The following is a 17327-nucleotide window of genomic DNA, read 5'->3' as shown; positions in this document are numbered from 1 at the left end:
CACAAAGCCCGGCCAAATTCCTTTTTTTTTTTTTGAGACATAAAGACAAGGTCTTGCTCTGTCACCCAGGCTGGAGTGCGATGGTACAATCGTAGCTCGTTGCAGCCTTGGACTCCTAGGCTCAAGCAATCCTCCTGCCCCGGCCTTCTGAGTATAGGCATGCACCACAATGCCTGGGAAATTTTTTATTTTTTGTAGAGACAGAATCTCACTATATTGCCCCGGCTGGTCTTGAACTTCTGGCCTGAAGCAATCCTCCTACCTTGGCCTCCCAAAGCACTGAGATTACAGGCACAAGCCACCACATACCCAGCCTCACATTCTTTACTATGCCACACATGCATTGCTTCAGGTAAAATATAAAATTCCCATAATAAAGCATCATCACACCCACTTAGAAATGAAGACATTGTGGGTATTCGGAGATAATACAAGAATTGAGCCCTTGTTTTCTTGAACCCATATTTTTCTTTAATTTTCTTTTCTTACTATACCCCAGTGCCTACTTCTAATGAGAAAGCTACTTTGTTGCAAATAACTGCCTCAGTGGTCTCCATCTCTAACCGTCAAGTCCCATTTATTCTGTGCTAAAGGAATTATCAACCTTACTGAGGGAATTCCACTCCTTTTATCTTGCGAAAGATTCTAGGAGTTAAAAGTTCTGAGTTGCAGTCCCCGCTCTGCCCATTAGGTGAATTGGATGCATCCCTTTACCTCTGGACTCAGTTTCTTCATCTGAAAAACAGCGAGCCTAGACTGACTACCATGAAGGATCTTGTGAGCTCTGAAAGTTTCAGAACTCACTGCTGCTCAGCTTTGCAATGTGGAATTACCATTTGCCATTGGGATGGCCTGGTAAAATTAAGAATATTTTCCAACAGAGGAAATTTACGCCCAGAAATTCCCTTTCATTTGTCCATTCACAAGTATATTTTGTCTCTCTCTTTTTTTTTTTTTTCTTGAGACGGAGTCTCGCTCTGTTGCCCAGGCTGGACTGCAGTGGCGTGATCTTGGCTCACTGCAAGCTCCGTCTCCCGGGTTCACACCATTCTCCTGCCACAGCCTCCCAAGTAGCTGGGACTACAGGTGCCCGCCACCATGCCTGGACAATTTTTTGTATTTTTAGTGGAGATGGGATTTCACCGTCTTAGCGAGGATGGTCTTGATCTCCTGACCTTGTGATCTGCCTGCCTCGGCCTCCCAAAGTGCTGGGATTATAGGCATGAGCCATTGTGCCCGGCCCACAAATATATTTTGAATACCTGTATGTGCCAGGCACCACATTGGATGCTGGAGATGTAGCAAAATAAAGGCATATTTGGGGCCTATCTTTATGAATTTAAAGAATGGTGAAATTGAACATTCATCCAATCATTCAAACATGATAGAGGAAGTAGGGTGTATGGGGCATAAGGTAGGGAGAACTAGGCTGGGTGAGGTGCTTGGGAGGCTGAGGCAGGAGAATCGTTCGAACCCAGGAGGCAGAAGTTGCAGTGAGCCGAGATCGTGCCACTGCACTCCAGCCTGGGCTACATAGCAAGACTCCGTCTCAAAGAAAAAAAAAAAAAAAAAAGATAGGGAGAACTAACTTAATCCAAAATCAGGGAAGGCTTCCTGGAATAAGTGGCATTTAAGCTAAAGGATTAAAAAATGTTAGCATGTTGAAAAGGAAGGGCAGTGCAGGTGTTCAAAGGTGTTGCCAGCAGAGAAAAGAATCCCCTTGAACACTGCAGCTTGAAACATCCAAAGTATCCTATAATAGAGGGAATAAATGCCCAGCCTAATTTAAGCCTTGACTTTTTCGATTGAATGAGCAACTGGATGAATATATATCATTCCTTCTATTAAAATGTAAGCATTTTAGGGACAAGGCCAATGGATGCTTCTAAATCCTGGTACCTAATGTTGGGTACACGCCAGTTTCTCAATAAATTCTCTTTAACAAATAGTTATTGGTAGCTACGGATACTGGTAGCAGAGGCTTACAAACTAAAACTCACACTTATTAAGTGCTTACTATGTGCCAAGCACTGTTCTAACTGTTATTAGGATAAATTACTTAATTCTGATAATCAACGTTTGTAAAACATCCTCATTTTGCAGATGAGAAAACAAGGGCACGGAGAAGCTAAATAACTTTTCCATCCCAATGTCTGTACAGTTATTAAATGGTAAAGCCAGTTTTCAAATGCCAGCAATCTGCTCTCAGCTACTGTATCATGCCTATGTTGGTAAAGGAAGAAACGTGGGATCTTACCTTTCAACTCAAACCACTTAAAATGGGATAAAAGTAATACTTGTGAAGAGAATGTCACATCCTCTGACTTTTTGGTTCTAAAGCTCAGTTAGACCAGATATATTAAGTCAGATACTACATTTTTTTAAATGATCTTGTGCAACAGATATTGTGGAAAGGAAATAGCGTGCATAATCTCATTTGATTTTCAAATAAACTCTAGCTACAGGGGCTATGACTATCATTTCCATTGGAACTGAGATTCAGAGAAGCTAAGTAACTTGCCTCAACTTGCTCGGCCGGAAGGAACAAGATGTACCCAGTTGATCTCAATGCAGGCCCTGTCCACTCCACTATTCAACTCTAAAGCCAGTTTGCCCACAACCCAAGACAGAGCACCACGGTGCTCAGAGCACCACTGTGGCTCAGCGTTTCATATATTTTAACACTTTATGTCCACTGGAGATCTGTGGCCGAGTCCAGACATAGCCTGGAGCCACGAAGGTGTCTGCCTCAGTTGATAAGTTCCTTCCAGCCCTTGTACAGACAGCCAAATGCCTCACACCCTCCCCTGGCTCCTACAGGAATGACTTTCACACTAAAGGGAGGTGGAGATGGTTCTTATCTTGACACTTCAAAGAAAGCCTTCCCCCTTGACATCTTCCTGCCCTAAATGGTGCTGATGTGGAAACCCGGTGATGAAGGGTTTGCCTCTTTCCTTTGATCCTTGGGCAAGCTGGGCCATTCCTGCTCTTCCAGGCCTCAGGAATGCTGGCCCCACTCGCTCTGCTTCTTGCTTCCTATGATATTTACAGCTTTAGATGGCTCCTTCACTTATTCAGTTTTATCCAAAGTAAATCGCTAAGGGAGTAAGAACCAAAAAGAAAAGAACTCTGCATCTGGAGTATAAACAGTTTAATCAGCTGGATGGTTCTGAGACTGTCAGATGCTTTTACTACTCATGCTCTAATTCTGGGCCTAACCTTTGGTCCCTACTTTTAGTGTCATGGATCCCCATCATAATCTGTTGGTAGCTATAGACACTCTCTCTGTTTTTAAATTGTGCACAAACAGTGAAATCTGTGAATGCAATTTCAAAGAGCTCACAAGCCCTCTGAAGCCAATCCCTGGATTTCTCAAAGGGTTCGTGGATTCAGATTAAGGATGCTTCCAAGCACAACTACTGCCACTCAGAACAGGACAGTAGTTACACTTGCTGCTCTGGAGTTAGACAGACCTGAGTTGGAATCCTTGCTATCACTGTTTCTTCCTACCTTAGTCAAATTACTCAGCCATTATGGCCCTTGATTTCTCATCTGTACAGTGAAGATAGCTCTAGCCCACATCTCATCCAGTTGCTGTGAGAATTACATGAGTTAATGGATGTAATATATTTAGCATATGTGTCATTGGTAGTAATAGCTCTGTTGGTGATTACCACTTTTGCACATGATTTCCTGCTTCTTCGGATCCTGTCCCAGTAAAGACACCTTCGGGAGAAGAGCTACTTTATGCACACAGGCCTCAGTTTTTTCATCTGACAAATGGGTTTGTCGTAACACCTGTCCTGCCAGTGCACAGACTTAATCTGAAAGCACAACCAAGCTAAAAGAAAGGAGAGGGCTCTGTTAATTTCAGATGCCGTAAATGTGTAGTTCTGATATCATTATCATTCTGTTTGGTGGGAAGTTTTGTGGGTCTTGAGTTGGAGGTCTTCCAGATCCTTGATATTTCAGGGAGATGGGACCAAGAGGGCTAGCTTCTTGGTGAATGACTAACCCTAAATTTCTTTTATGGTGCTAATTAATATTTTACAAATTCATCATCTCAAACTCATAAAAAAGCTGTTCTCTGTTGACCTCCTAGAGGGAGGAGATAAGATGGATATAAAGGAATTCATTCAAAGTGCAAAAGAAAGGAGAGAGAGACATTGGGTCAATATGTTTATCTGAGCCCGTGACCCCAACTCAGCCCAGCTAAGCGGACTGACAGAAGGTTACAAAGCAAAAATGCTGGTGAAGAAAGAAGAATGATCCATAAAGGAGGAAATTCTGATCCCTGGAATTCACTTAGCATCTCTCCATTCCTCCTTTCATATGACAGGCACTCTTGTAGAGCCTGGAGAAATCAGCCTGAAGAAGGCTCTGGCTTGGCTCTAAGGAGCGCTGCGATGAATGGGAATAATAGCAGCAATCACAGCAGACACCATGCCACCCTCTTGATAGTCACCAATCACTTACAAATATGTGCAGAACACCTACTATGTGTCAGGTAATGAAATCAAGCTCCTTTTCTTTCCTTGGCTTCCTGGAAGCTGATGGAGTCCTTTTATCTTTGTCATGAATGCAGGAGGCAAGATAAAGATGACACCAGACAGAGAGTCTTAGAAAAGCCAGCCAGGTGAGGAGGAGAGAGGGAGCTGTCAGCCTACAAAATTTAGAGGGCCCTTGTTCATCCAGTTCCGCAAAAACACAGTTTCACCATCCACATCATTAGCAGACAGCTGCATGGGGTTGCAGGTTAATTTATGACCTGGAGATTGCTGCCTGTGGCATAATTCACCCAAGGAAGTAAGGCCTAGGTCAATATATGTTTAAGTAAAAAGGTTCTGGAAAGCCCCAAGGGGTCAAGCTGAGAAAGCAGCCTCCTATAGCCAAGACAGGAGGCGCTAGGAGAAGGAAGAGTGGAATGGACAGTAGGAAGGGAGGGAAGGAGGTAAGAACCACCTAGACTCAGTAAATACAACTATTTTAGTCCAAATGCAGCCCTGTAGCAGGGTAAGAACAGGAGAGGCCAATGGAAGGAACTCACAGTTCATCTGCCTGTTTTCTTTCATTTGATCTATTTAATGCACTTAATGGAGTCAATGTTGTCTGAACATGTATGGATTTAGCATACTTAATACATTTATTCAATGTATCAAGGGAACGAATGACAAGATCACATATGTATATACGTATATACATAAATATGTGTATATATACGTATATGCGTGTGTGTGTGTGTGTGTGTATCTATCATCATACACCCATCTCTTTCTCTTTCAATCTCTCATATCTGTTATATCTGTCTATCTATCTATCCATACATCCATATCTCTCTCTGTTTTTCTCTTTCTGTCATATTCATGTTATCATTATCTATTTATCTATCCATCTCTCTCTCTATCCATCCTCTCTGTTTTTCTCGCTCTTTCCATCATGTCCATGTCATCATTATCTATCTATCCACTATCTATCTGTCTAGAAAAAGATAAATAATGCAGTGATATAAAGAAATAGCTGGTACAATAAAATTTTGATCTGTGCTGTTTTGACAGATTCTTTCATAGTTTTTAGAAGACCCTTCGAAAGGTATAATATTGATCTATTTACACACACATTAGTTGTTGCTAGTTAAATCATTTAAGCACTGCACTAAGCTTTATGTGTAGCATCTCATCTGATTGCTGACAACAATCCTGCAAAGCATGTAGAGTTAGTCCCACTCTAAGATGAGAAAACTGAGGCTCAGAGAAGAGGTTTTTCTGCCACTTAAATTCTCTGCCTCATCCTTGTCCCATCTGCATCATGGGTATAAAACTGTCTGACTTCAGGCATCCTGGAGCTTCTCTCAGATTCCCAGCTTCATATTCTCTAAAATGAGAGTTTGCAGGGCAGTAGAGAGAGATGGACTTGGATAAGGAGTAAGTGATTTTCCCATGGATTTACATCACTTTGTTCAAGGAACCCCACAATGCAAGAAACCATTTGACTTTGTGGCACTCCTAGAAAATTCTCTATGAGTGATTAAGCTGGGTATAACAGAAGCTAAATGTTATCATGTGTCTACCATGTTCTCAAACCAGAAACCAGTAATTTTAACCACCAGCCTACATACCTCTTTTTTAAAGGTTAATTAGAGAAGTTGGGGGGGCAATAAGAATGAAGTCTGCAGCTATTACTATTCCATGTGACAGAACAATATATTGTCATAGAAAGATTTCATCATTCTTAATTTCCAAACCAGGACACCTTCCAGATCTAGCAACTTAGCTTCATCCTTCAGAATTTAAACATCTACAGATCTTCTCTTCATCTCTCTTATCAGCATGAATCTGGATGCCCTTACCATTTCTAGGTAGTTCTGGCAGCACATCTTTGAGGTTCTTTGTTTGGTTTCTCTTGCTAGAAGTTGCTGGAACTAGGGTTTGAACATCATCCTATAAACTAAAACAATCATTTACGATACAAATTTATTTCCTTTCCTTATTCCAATCCATTAGACAGCTAAAGTTTGGGAAACCAAAGCATAGTGTGACTGAGCTTTGAGAAGGCATTACTAGTCCCATTTCTATTACATGAAGAAAATCATAGCCACAGATTAAATTCTGCCTGACTTGACTCTTCAGATGGAACATGGAACATAAGGCAAGCATTTTTCCAGAACCACAATTTAAGACCCAAGACTAGCTCACTGCTATGGTTTCCAGATTTCATAACTAAAAATGAAAGACGCTAGGTAAACTTAAATACAAATAAATGGATCTAGATGTGTATAAGAGCTCACTGCTATGGTTTCCAGATTTCATAACTAAAAATGAAAGACGCTAGGTAAACTTAAATACAAATAAATGGTCATTAAACTGTAAATGTCAGTGTATCTCATGTTATATTTGGGACTCCATTTATACTAAACACATTTGCTTATTACTTATCTGAAACTCAAATTTATCTGAGTGTCCTATATTTTATCTGGCCATCTTAGTTGGATCAAAAGCTTGAACAAGGGTGCGGATTTAGAAAAAAAATTATAGAAGAATGATCAAGTATGGAAGATTGGGTAGATCCATCCCAAATATTTCAAGTTGGATGGTATGAGCAGACTGTTCTTGTGGCTATGAAAATAGCTAACACTGGTAAAAGTAATTCCAGGCATGAAGCTCGATGATAAGCACCTCATATGGAAGTTCTCTGTGGACTCCTTGAGATGGGCACTGTGAATATCCCATTGTGCAGAAGGAGAAACTGAGATCCAAATATCTTGCAATCAGTAAGTAGATTTTACTAAGGCTGGAGCATTTTAGGGATCAATGAGCCCCTGACATTTCTTACAGAGGCGCAGAGATGGGAGGTGACTTGCCTGGGGTCCCACACTGGTCTTCTACAGAGCCTAGATTCTGACCCCAAGTCTGCCTTTATCACTCCTCTCTGATTCCTTCCAAATCCCTACCAGTGTCCTACTAGCTTTGATCCAACTCAGGTTCCACTGAGCCAGAAATTGAATTTCCTTAATAGGTTTCCCTAGACAAATCACTTGAGAACCAGGAAAATTCAAAGAGAGACATAGGTGGAAGTTAGGAGCCCTCGATTCTCCTTCTGGTTGTGCTACACATAGGTTGTATGAAGTTGAAAAATCCCTTGCTCTCTCAGACCCTCAGCGTGGGGTCTGGAAAAATAAAGGGGACATACTCAATAGCCCTCCAAGTCCGTTCTGTGGTTGCACTCTGCGACGCTAAGATGCCCTGTCTCCTGCGGACTCCGGCAATGGAGTCTTGCCCTCACACACCAAACATCTTAGGCTGACACAATAGACAGCAGACAAATCCCATTACAGACCACTCTGTGAGTCTCCACTTTGTCACTGACTGTTATGTGACCTTAAATAGGCATTCTCCGCTAATCTCCCTGGGCCTGGCCTCTCCTATTAGCAGCTGGAGACAAGGATATTTACCTGTAATAAAGCTCTTTGAGCTCCTCAGATAAAGAGCTTTGCAGTAACAAAGCTCAGAGTGGATTTTTTTTTTTAACGGACCAGCACACCAGCTTTGTTTTGTGTTTTGCGTGTCTCTCCTCGCCCCAACACTCCAGAGAAGTGCAAGTTTTGCTTGCCTTCCAGGTTTTCTCTGGGTTAATTCATTTGTTTGCTTCTGAGTTTGAACAGGTCTTTATTCGAGACTAGAGGTTCCTAGACTTTCTCAGTCTAGGGTGATTTTAGTATCTCAGTATTTTTTTTTTCATAAAGTCCATAACAATTCTCTTTATGAAGTCATTCACTGCAAAAATGTTTAACATTTATGTCCTAGCAATTTAGCACTGTTTGAAAAAGAATACCATACACTGAAAGAAAAAATATTATATCATATTTAAATAAGCTGATTTACAGAGTAATGAGATATGGGTACCTATTGGATACTATGATTTCTCAAACCTTGGAATCAGATTGGTCACTGTCACTTAATTTTCTGTTTCACATTGATTTTCACGAGACGCTTTTTTAAAAAAACATAGCCACTTCAAAAAGTCCAGCTTCTCAAGACAAGGAATTATCTAATGGATATAGTGAAAGAAGATGGTGTAGGCCCATTCCATTCTATTTCTCCTGATAAATACAACTAGAATCTCTAACAAAGAAACATAAAGCCACTATCAGAAGACTCTGAAAGGTAGAGAAAAGAAAGTAGATTAGCTAGAAACCTCAGCTTTCTGTATGGCTAAACTTGGGCACTAGAATATCCTGCAGCCCAGAAACACCAATGGATGCAGACAAAAGTAATGGTCCCCCACCAAAAAAAACCCTATTCTTCTAGTGGAAGGACTAGACAAAGGGCAGAGAACCTTTTTGACTGTACCTGCTTTAATCTAGGTGAACTCCATTAAAGATGTCACATCCTTCTCTCTTCCCACTAAGTGCTATAGAGATGATGGGGAAGCGGCCTGGTGACCCTCCCCGCGCTACACAGGAGTGCTTCCACGTTTGTATAGGAAGCATTCCTTCCTCTTTCCACCAGGTGATGTGATGACTGGGGTGGAGTCCTGCTGACTTTCCCTGCTCTGTGTTAAACCTAGTAGAGATAATGCCCTTCCCATCCTGACAGCTATACAAAAACTCTGTTGACCATCCCCAAATGATGAAAAAGCTATGGTATACCATTGTCTCCCAAATAGAGGGTAAAGAAGGGAGAGGATTACAGAGAGCCTCAAAAGAAGGTCTGTTGCTCATATTGTAACTCTATATTTGGACTGGAGATGTAAGGGAAAGGAAAATATTGAAGACTTATGGGTGAAGGAGAAGGAAGCCAAACTGTCTTTTATAAAATGGATATAAAATAATTGTACATTTTTATGAGCTACAGTGTGATATTTTGATTCATGTATATAATGTGTAATGATCGAATCAGGGCAATTAGCATATCCATCACCTAAATGTTTATCATTTTTCGTGCTGGAAACATTCAAAATTTTCTCTTCTAGCCATTTGAAAATCTACAATAAATTATTGTTATCATCACCCTATAGTGTCATGGAACACTAGGACTTATTCCTCCCAGCTAACTGTAATTTCATATTGGTTAACCAACCTCTCTCTATCCCCCCTGCCACCTTTAACTGTCTTTGAGGATTTATTTGCTTCTAATCATGATTAGTAGTAATAATAATAACCACTCTTTATGGAGGACAGCCTGAGCGCTCAGCATTTTCAGTATATAATCAAGTCACTTTCTTTATTATTTTTGCCGCAGTGTATTCTCTGCCTAGAATGGTGCCTGGCATATTGTGGGCACCCAAGTATTCATTGAATGGATGAATGAATGGTCACATATTTCAGTTAATTAGGAAACAGCTTGTTCTTCATTAAGGAAGGCCTTTTATTTGCTTGAATATTAACTATGTTTCTATATTTTCTGCATGTCTGAAAGGCGCTTTTACTATCACCTACATTTGTATGTAGGCACCACTGCATTCTGGGATGTATTCATTGTCATCAACACATTATATGGATGAAGAAACTGAAACTAAAGAGGATGAATGACTTATTTAAGGTTACACAACTTCTAAGGGAGAGTCTAGAATTTTTTCTATGAAAGTGAGCCCCTTGTAACAGAAAGTATGACATATTTTAATGTTTACACCTAAAAAAATATTTACACAGAAATGCAACACAGACCAATCATGCTATATACAAAATAATTAATCTTTGTGTATTACAAATGTTTAGAAAAGGCACACCTGTCTAAGGTTTATGGAATCAGTACATCTATGTGAGTCTACATTAAATCTTATTTTAAGATAATATCAAAAGTTTAAATTTGAGGCTTTTATTGAAGTATAATTACATGCTATAAAATGCATAGATCTTAAGTTCATAGTTCAATGACTTTTGACAAATGTTACATGCAAGTGCAAGTAACTAACGTCCCAATCAAGATTTAAATCATTGCCATTGCCCTACGAAGTTTCCCCATGTTTTTCCAGCCTGTCCATCCACTCCTGCCTCCCAAAGGCAACCACTATTCTGACAGGTATTCCCATAGACTATTTGCTGACCTTGAACCTCATAGAAATGACTTTTTGCACTCAACACATAGTATTGCACATACAGTTCTTATTTCAGTGGTTATCCTCTGTTTTAATGTTTATGGATTTCTCTATATTTATCACATTCTTATTTATGGTAAGTCAAAATTTACTTAATTAAAAATAGTATTAAGTCAATTATAGTGTAGGTGGTGTGTAGATGAGGATGATGGATTGGTGGTTGAGAAACACTGAATTCTGGTGTGGTATTTAAGAGCACAGAGCCCATGCTCACAGATCCCTGGATCTCGACCACTTACTAGCTCGGTAATACACCAAAGCCTTGGTTTTCTTATTTGTAAAATGAGATCTGACTAATCCTCATAGGATTGCTGTGAGAATAAGATAATCGCATATAATTAAAGTTTTAACTCAATGTGTGACACACACCAGTGGCTCAATATATAGCAGTTCTCATTAGATTAGGCTGGTACGTGGTTAAATTATTAGGATTTTCTTTTTGGCCTTATACTGGCAACCACTAGTATGACAACTACAGACTACTACTTTCTTGCCTACCTCCTCCTGCTTCCCTTTGGGATGAGCTCATAGTGCCCTCCACTGGAAAATTAGAGGGGCATTACTGGCAATGACCACTCCAATGCTCCTTAGGGATACAGAAATTCCTGAAATTATAGGCATTCTTTTTATGCCCAACTTGTGAATTAAAGAGATATTTGTGTTAAATGTATTTTTTCTGTGTTTTACTACATAAGTCAAATTTCCCGCTTTGGCTGGAAGTTGGAAATACAGCATTTCTCCCTCCCCTTTGTACCTGAAATTTCTCTTTGAGCTCCTCTCTTCTATATATCCTTATTTCTACTGCTTTGAGTCTGAGTCTCGCTGCCTGAAATAATGGAAAAGTCTCCCCATCTCTAATCTTAACTTGCTCACTCATCTTACCCAGTGCAATGGTTTAGACTTTCAAAATGCAACACTCCTCGGGCCCATCCTTGTCGGATACTTGTTTTAGGGCCCCGGTATCCAAAGCCTTGGAGGGGCTGTCTCTTGGTTCCCCTCCCATCACTCTGCCCCTAAAACTTCAAACTCCATTCCATACCTCTGCAACATTGAGCTACTTGGAGCTTCTTCCACTTTTTGCTTTGTTTCTCTTACCCCTTAAATGTGCCATTCCCTTGACCTAGAAGCTTTTCTTTCTGATTTGTTTGGCAAACTTCTTTCCCTCTATCACAACTCTACTTAGCTATAACTTCTGTAAAGATGTCCTCACTATCACTCTCTTTCATCCCTTACTACTTCTTAATACTTCTATTGGTTCAGTTATTACAGAATTTGATGTTTATGTGCTTTATCCTGGGCAATTAGCACAGATCAGAAACTATTACAATTTTACTTCATTTATTCCTCACAATATCCCTCTGGGTTAAATTGCTGTTATTATTCCCCCATTTTACAGATGAGAAAACTGAGGTACAGAAACATTAAGTCACTTCTCCAAGTCCATGTAACTTTACAGTGAGCTCCATGACTAGATAAATTTGTTGAATATTGGATGCCTACTCTTACTGAAAGGCTCAAGGTGGTTGGAAGGTTTGGAAGACATTAGATTTCCATCTTCTCATCTTCTTCCTCTTCTGCTTCTTTCCTGGTTTGACTGGAGGAAGGAGAGCTTCAAGTCTGGCGTATAATTCAAATTTCAAATTCAATCTTCCTTGGCTCTGTGGCCAAAGAATAAAATTAGAATTCTTGGTGTCAGCTTTTCCATCTATACACAGGTAGGATTACCAGATTTAGCAAATAAATAAAGAAGAAAAGGATGCCCAATTAAATTTAAATTTTAGACCAACAATGAATAATTTTTAGTTGAAAAATGTCTTAAATATCGCATGGGGCATAATTATGCTAAAAGAGTATTTACTGTTTATCTGAAACACAAATGTCACTAGATGTACTATGTTGTATCTGGCAATCCTACACTTGGGATAACACTACCTCCCTGGCTAGAGAATCCCAGTAGTCACTAAAGAGAGGAAGCTTACTGTCATTATGCATCTGCTTTTTAGCAACTATCCAGCATTGTACTTTGCATTCATTAATGCTTCCAATCACCTTGGATAGATGAGTGGGTATTAGCAGCATCCATTTCATAGATTTATTTTCTAAGTAAGATCTACCATTTATTGGATTCTTACTATGTACAGTGAGACAATCTAAAGAGAGCTGTAAGTTCTTTGACATTCCCTCCATTGACAAGTGTGATCCAGATCCCCTCCCAGTGAATCAAGATAGAAAGGTGGTCTATGATTGCTTTGACCAATAGATTATGGTGGAAATGATGCTTCCACTTCTTGTCTTTGGGGATGCTCTTTTTGGTGCAAGCCAAACACCATATAAGGAGTCCAACTACCCGACACTGCCATGCTGTGAGGAAGCACAAGCCACAGAGAGAGGCCCTGCAGGGACTCTGGGGGGGATGAGATGCCATCTGGAGAAAAAGAAGCTCATGTGAATGAAAAAGACATCTGAGAATTGAGTCCCCCAACCCTAACTTAGTGAAGTTAGTGAATCCTCAGCTAAATCCATGTGGATAGTAGGTGAAATTCCCAGCTGTCTTTCTCACGTTATTAACCTACAAAATCATACGCAAGATAAAATGGTTGGTTCACACCACTTAGTTCTGAGGTTGCTCATCATGCAGTAATAAGCAATTGGACCAAATTCAAGACCATTTAATGAGTCCTGGCCTCACCATTTATTAGCTCGGTGACTTTGGGTCTCAATATATCACCTGTAAAATGAGGATAAAAACCCAATTTTTAAAAAGGGAAAATTCAGGCAGAGAATGACCTAGTAACTTGTTCAAGTCCACACAGGTAACAAGAAGCAGATCTGGAAAAAACTCTCATCTACTTGTTTCCAAAGTCTGGCTCATGTTTCTCCATTTCTTCTTCATTCTGACTACCTTCAAAATCTAAGTCTCAGTTTTCCCATCTGTAGAACAGGGATGCTAAGAGTACCTTCCTTATAGGATTATTCTGTGTATAAAACACACACACACACACACACACACACACACACACACACACAGTGCTTAGCCTAGTGCCTGGCATAGAGTAAGCACCCAATAAACATTCATGATTATTACGATTTTCTTATCTCACCTGCCGAGGCCGACGGTGAACATCAATCCTGTGCTGCCTCCTTTCTCCAGGTCTCTAACTTGCGGGAAACCTCATCAGGAGGGCATCTTTAACTGAACAACCCAGAGCACTACCTTTTAATATTTGATGAATTCCTGAGACTCTTGGAGAGCAGTGTGACAAATATCCTGTAAAATTCTATTAATGTTAATAAAATACCACCAAACAGGTTGGCCATTACCAGCAATTAAAGTTTTCAAGCAGGTCAAATAACTTTTCAATGATTCGCGCAGCTTCCTTTTCTGTTCACCATTTTTTTTTTCACTTTAATGGAAGTACGTATTATTTTTCTGTTTAAAGTCCTGGACCTTGGCCTGTCCTCCCTCCCAATTCTAACCAGTGGTTTCAAACACTAACTACGTGTTTATATTCTCTGCTCATCCATCACAGATGTGAGAACGTCAGGCTCCAAATGATAGCTGAGAAATTCAAAATTGGCTGCCAAAAAGGATAGCCTTTCAAAAGGAGCTCTCCCAGGTTTTCTAGGCTTTTTATGGTCAGGGGAGGTGAGGGGAGAGTGAAGGAAGTTATCTCACCCTGTCCTTTCTTGATGGGAGTAGAAAAGAGAATTCACATTACTGTGGTGGTCAATACATGCTATGTCCCACACTACACACCTTCCCATATGTCTCTTATAACATCTTTACAGTAAAACAGAAGAGCTTTGTGGCCAGATTGAAAAATAGAGGCTCACAGAAGTGAAGCCAGTTCCCAAAGGTCACACAGCTAGCCAGGGTCAGGATTGGAATCGAGGGTTTTAAGGTCCCAAAGCCTCCAATGGCCATTCATTTTGCTAAGTCTTCTAGGGAGCTGGTCCAGAGCAGAAACAACTGGTGATGAGATTTGGACTTCAGACAAGCCTAGATTTGAACCTCACTTCTGCTACTTATCAGTCATCTGGCCATCTGACTTCATCTCTGTGAGCCCGTTCCCTCATCTGAAAAACAAACATTGATGCCTAAGGGTGGTTATGAGAATTGAATAAAATAAAGTTTGTAAAGAACTTTGCAAACAGCCCTGTTGTACAGAGAGTGACTAAAACATGGTAGCTATGGTAGCCTGCGGACCTGCACATTTTCTTCCAGGTCTTCTCTCTTTCTTGGAAAGGAAGACTATGTTTCTCAACCCCTTTCTGATGTCGATCACCTGGAAAATGACTGCTTGCCGTTCATGGTCAAGCTAAACCAAGTTATGTTTGCGGTCTTGCAGAGCTGGGGAATGAGTCTCTTGGTTTTCCCAAGCCTCCAGCTGTAGTACTAGGCTCACATACAGTTGGCTATGGAATGTACTTCGGTACGCTCCAGTGCTGACTTCCCTAACATCCTCCAAATTCATCCATCCTTAGAACAGCAGAGCTGGAGCAGATCTCCTGGCTCATCTACGGTGGAGTCATTGGTTTAAGCAGCAGCAGAAGACAGGCTATGAAATACACAGGAAACTTTAACTGCTTTAGCCTGGTAGTGACATATGTCACTTCTGTTAATATTTCTGTGGCTACATCCTGTCACTCAGCTTTTCCTAAATGCAAAGAGGCTGGGAAGTGTAGTCTCTCCTATTTGCTTAGGACAAAAAAGATAGCTAGCACTGGTGATAGTAATGTCTGCCACAGTGCCCAATTAACATTTGTTAATAAAATGCTCATACTAGCAGATATTTTCGAGCTCTTCCTATACCTCAGGTATTGTGCTAAATGGGTTATTTATTATTATCTCCTTTAATACTCACAGAAACCCTATGTGGTAGGCATGGTTATGATTCTCATTTTAGAGATGAGCAATTGGAGGCCCAGAGAAGCTATGTCAATCACTCAAGTTCACGGTTAGAAGTAGAAGAGTTGGGCTTCAAGCCCAGTCCCTTAGATCTCAGATCCCACCCTCCCAATAGTGAGTAGCCCATATTTATTGTGAGTACTACTGGGTGGGCACATCTGCTACCCACTATAAAATAAGGCAGAAAGTTGCAAGCCAAAAAGAGGCCAGAGAAGCAATGGTTAAGCAGAATGGAGTCAGTTTTTCCAAGGAGGGTAGGTGATCACAGGATGATTTGGGGGGTAGACATGTTCTTTGAATTGTATCTTGAAGGATAAGAAAGAAGTTGTCAAGCAGATGAATGATGGAAATACATCTAGCCTGAGAATATCTGCTCCATGAGGACAGGGGCACTGCCTTGTTCACCACTGTATCCTCAGTGCCTAGAATACTATCTGTCATATAGTATATGCTCATTAAATACTTGCCCAGTGAAAGAACAAATGAAATGAACCATGACATAGCATAAGTTCTTCAGTGATCCAAGCAACAATTGTCAGCAAGAAAAGGAGAGACTGAATTATCTAAGAATGGAGCAAGTGAAGGATTCTTGGAAAGGATGCGATTTGCAAGAACACCTGTCTCGGATTCTGGGTATGCAGGTAGAGGCATTCATATTCTGGGCGGGCATCTTTCAGAGAAACTTGTAAGCTGGAAGAAAGCAAAGCAAGTCAGACAGGCCCTGGTGGCATCCAATTCTGAAGGTGCAGGGTTTGAGGAGCACCCAGCTGTTTCTGATCACAAGCAAGCTGTGTGTCTGTCCCATCAGCATCCTCCTGTTTGGGAGACAGGAACAGATGAACAGAATGTGGAGGATGGACACGAGCAAATGTCACATTTGCAGGGCAATTGCTGGAGGGTCACTGAGACAGGAGACTGGAATTTTATCTGAGTTAAATCCCACTGAGTTTTCCCAGATTAGAAAGAAGGCTTCATTTTCTTTGGAGGATTTGTTTTTTTTAAGTTTGCCTTCTCTGTACATGATCTCTGTAATAATAAATAGTAATAAAAGTGGGGTGGTGGCGGTGGTGACTATCTCTCCTCCTCTTTTTTTAACAAGGGAACTTTACAACATCCTTTTAAAATATGATCTGGTAATTGGGTCACTGGTCTTTGAGATTCTTCCCAGGAAAATAAGTTGTTTTCATGATGGCGTCTTGGTGCACAGCCCTCTCTTGGCAGTTCTTTCATGCATGATGTAAAAGACAAGAAACGTGTCCAAAACCCAGGCACACCATCTTTAGAGCTTGAATTTTTAGACTCACAAACCTTTTATGTCTGCAGTCTTTGAGTATCTGGTCCCAACTGGATCATGCCTAAGAGACCATCAACTGAACACTATCCTTTTGTTTAAGCTCTTCTCTTTGCCAGAGAGTCTCCATTTCTTCCTCGACATACGCTGCCTGTCCAAATTATTAACAGCGTTCCATGCATGACTCAGCTGTTACCTCTGCTGTAGTATAGAGCAGGGCACAAAATAGGTGCTCAACTAGGCTTTGGCTGAACTGAGGTGGCAGAACTGAAAACCTTGAAGACTAAGCTCTTTTCATTACTCCATGTTGCAGAGGACTCAAAGGGAGTAGACTAGAAGCTTGACGGGGGTCCTCCGGTGACGTCAGCTAACACTGCTGAGTCCTAAATGCCAGGCACTGTCCCCAGAGCTTCGTATGGATTCGCTTTTCTATTACAGCTTAGGGTGACATTCTTGGGTACGTGGGAAAATCCCAGGTTATTCTCCATGTCCCAGAGCAATTCTTTACAGAGCTGCCGTCCACTCTCAAAATTC

This window comes from Mandrillus leucophaeus, unplaced genomic scaffold (assembly GCF_000951045.1).
Source record: "Mandrillus leucophaeus isolate KB7577 unplaced genomic scaffold, Mleu.le_1.0 Scaffold799, whole genome shotgun sequence".
In the NCBI taxonomy this organism is placed as follows: domain Eukaryota; kingdom Metazoa; phylum Chordata; class Mammalia; order Primates; family Cercopithecidae; genus Mandrillus; species Mandrillus leucophaeus.
The sequence above is the reverse complement of the archived record's forward strand: the minus strand, read 5'-3'. Positions refer to the sequence as shown.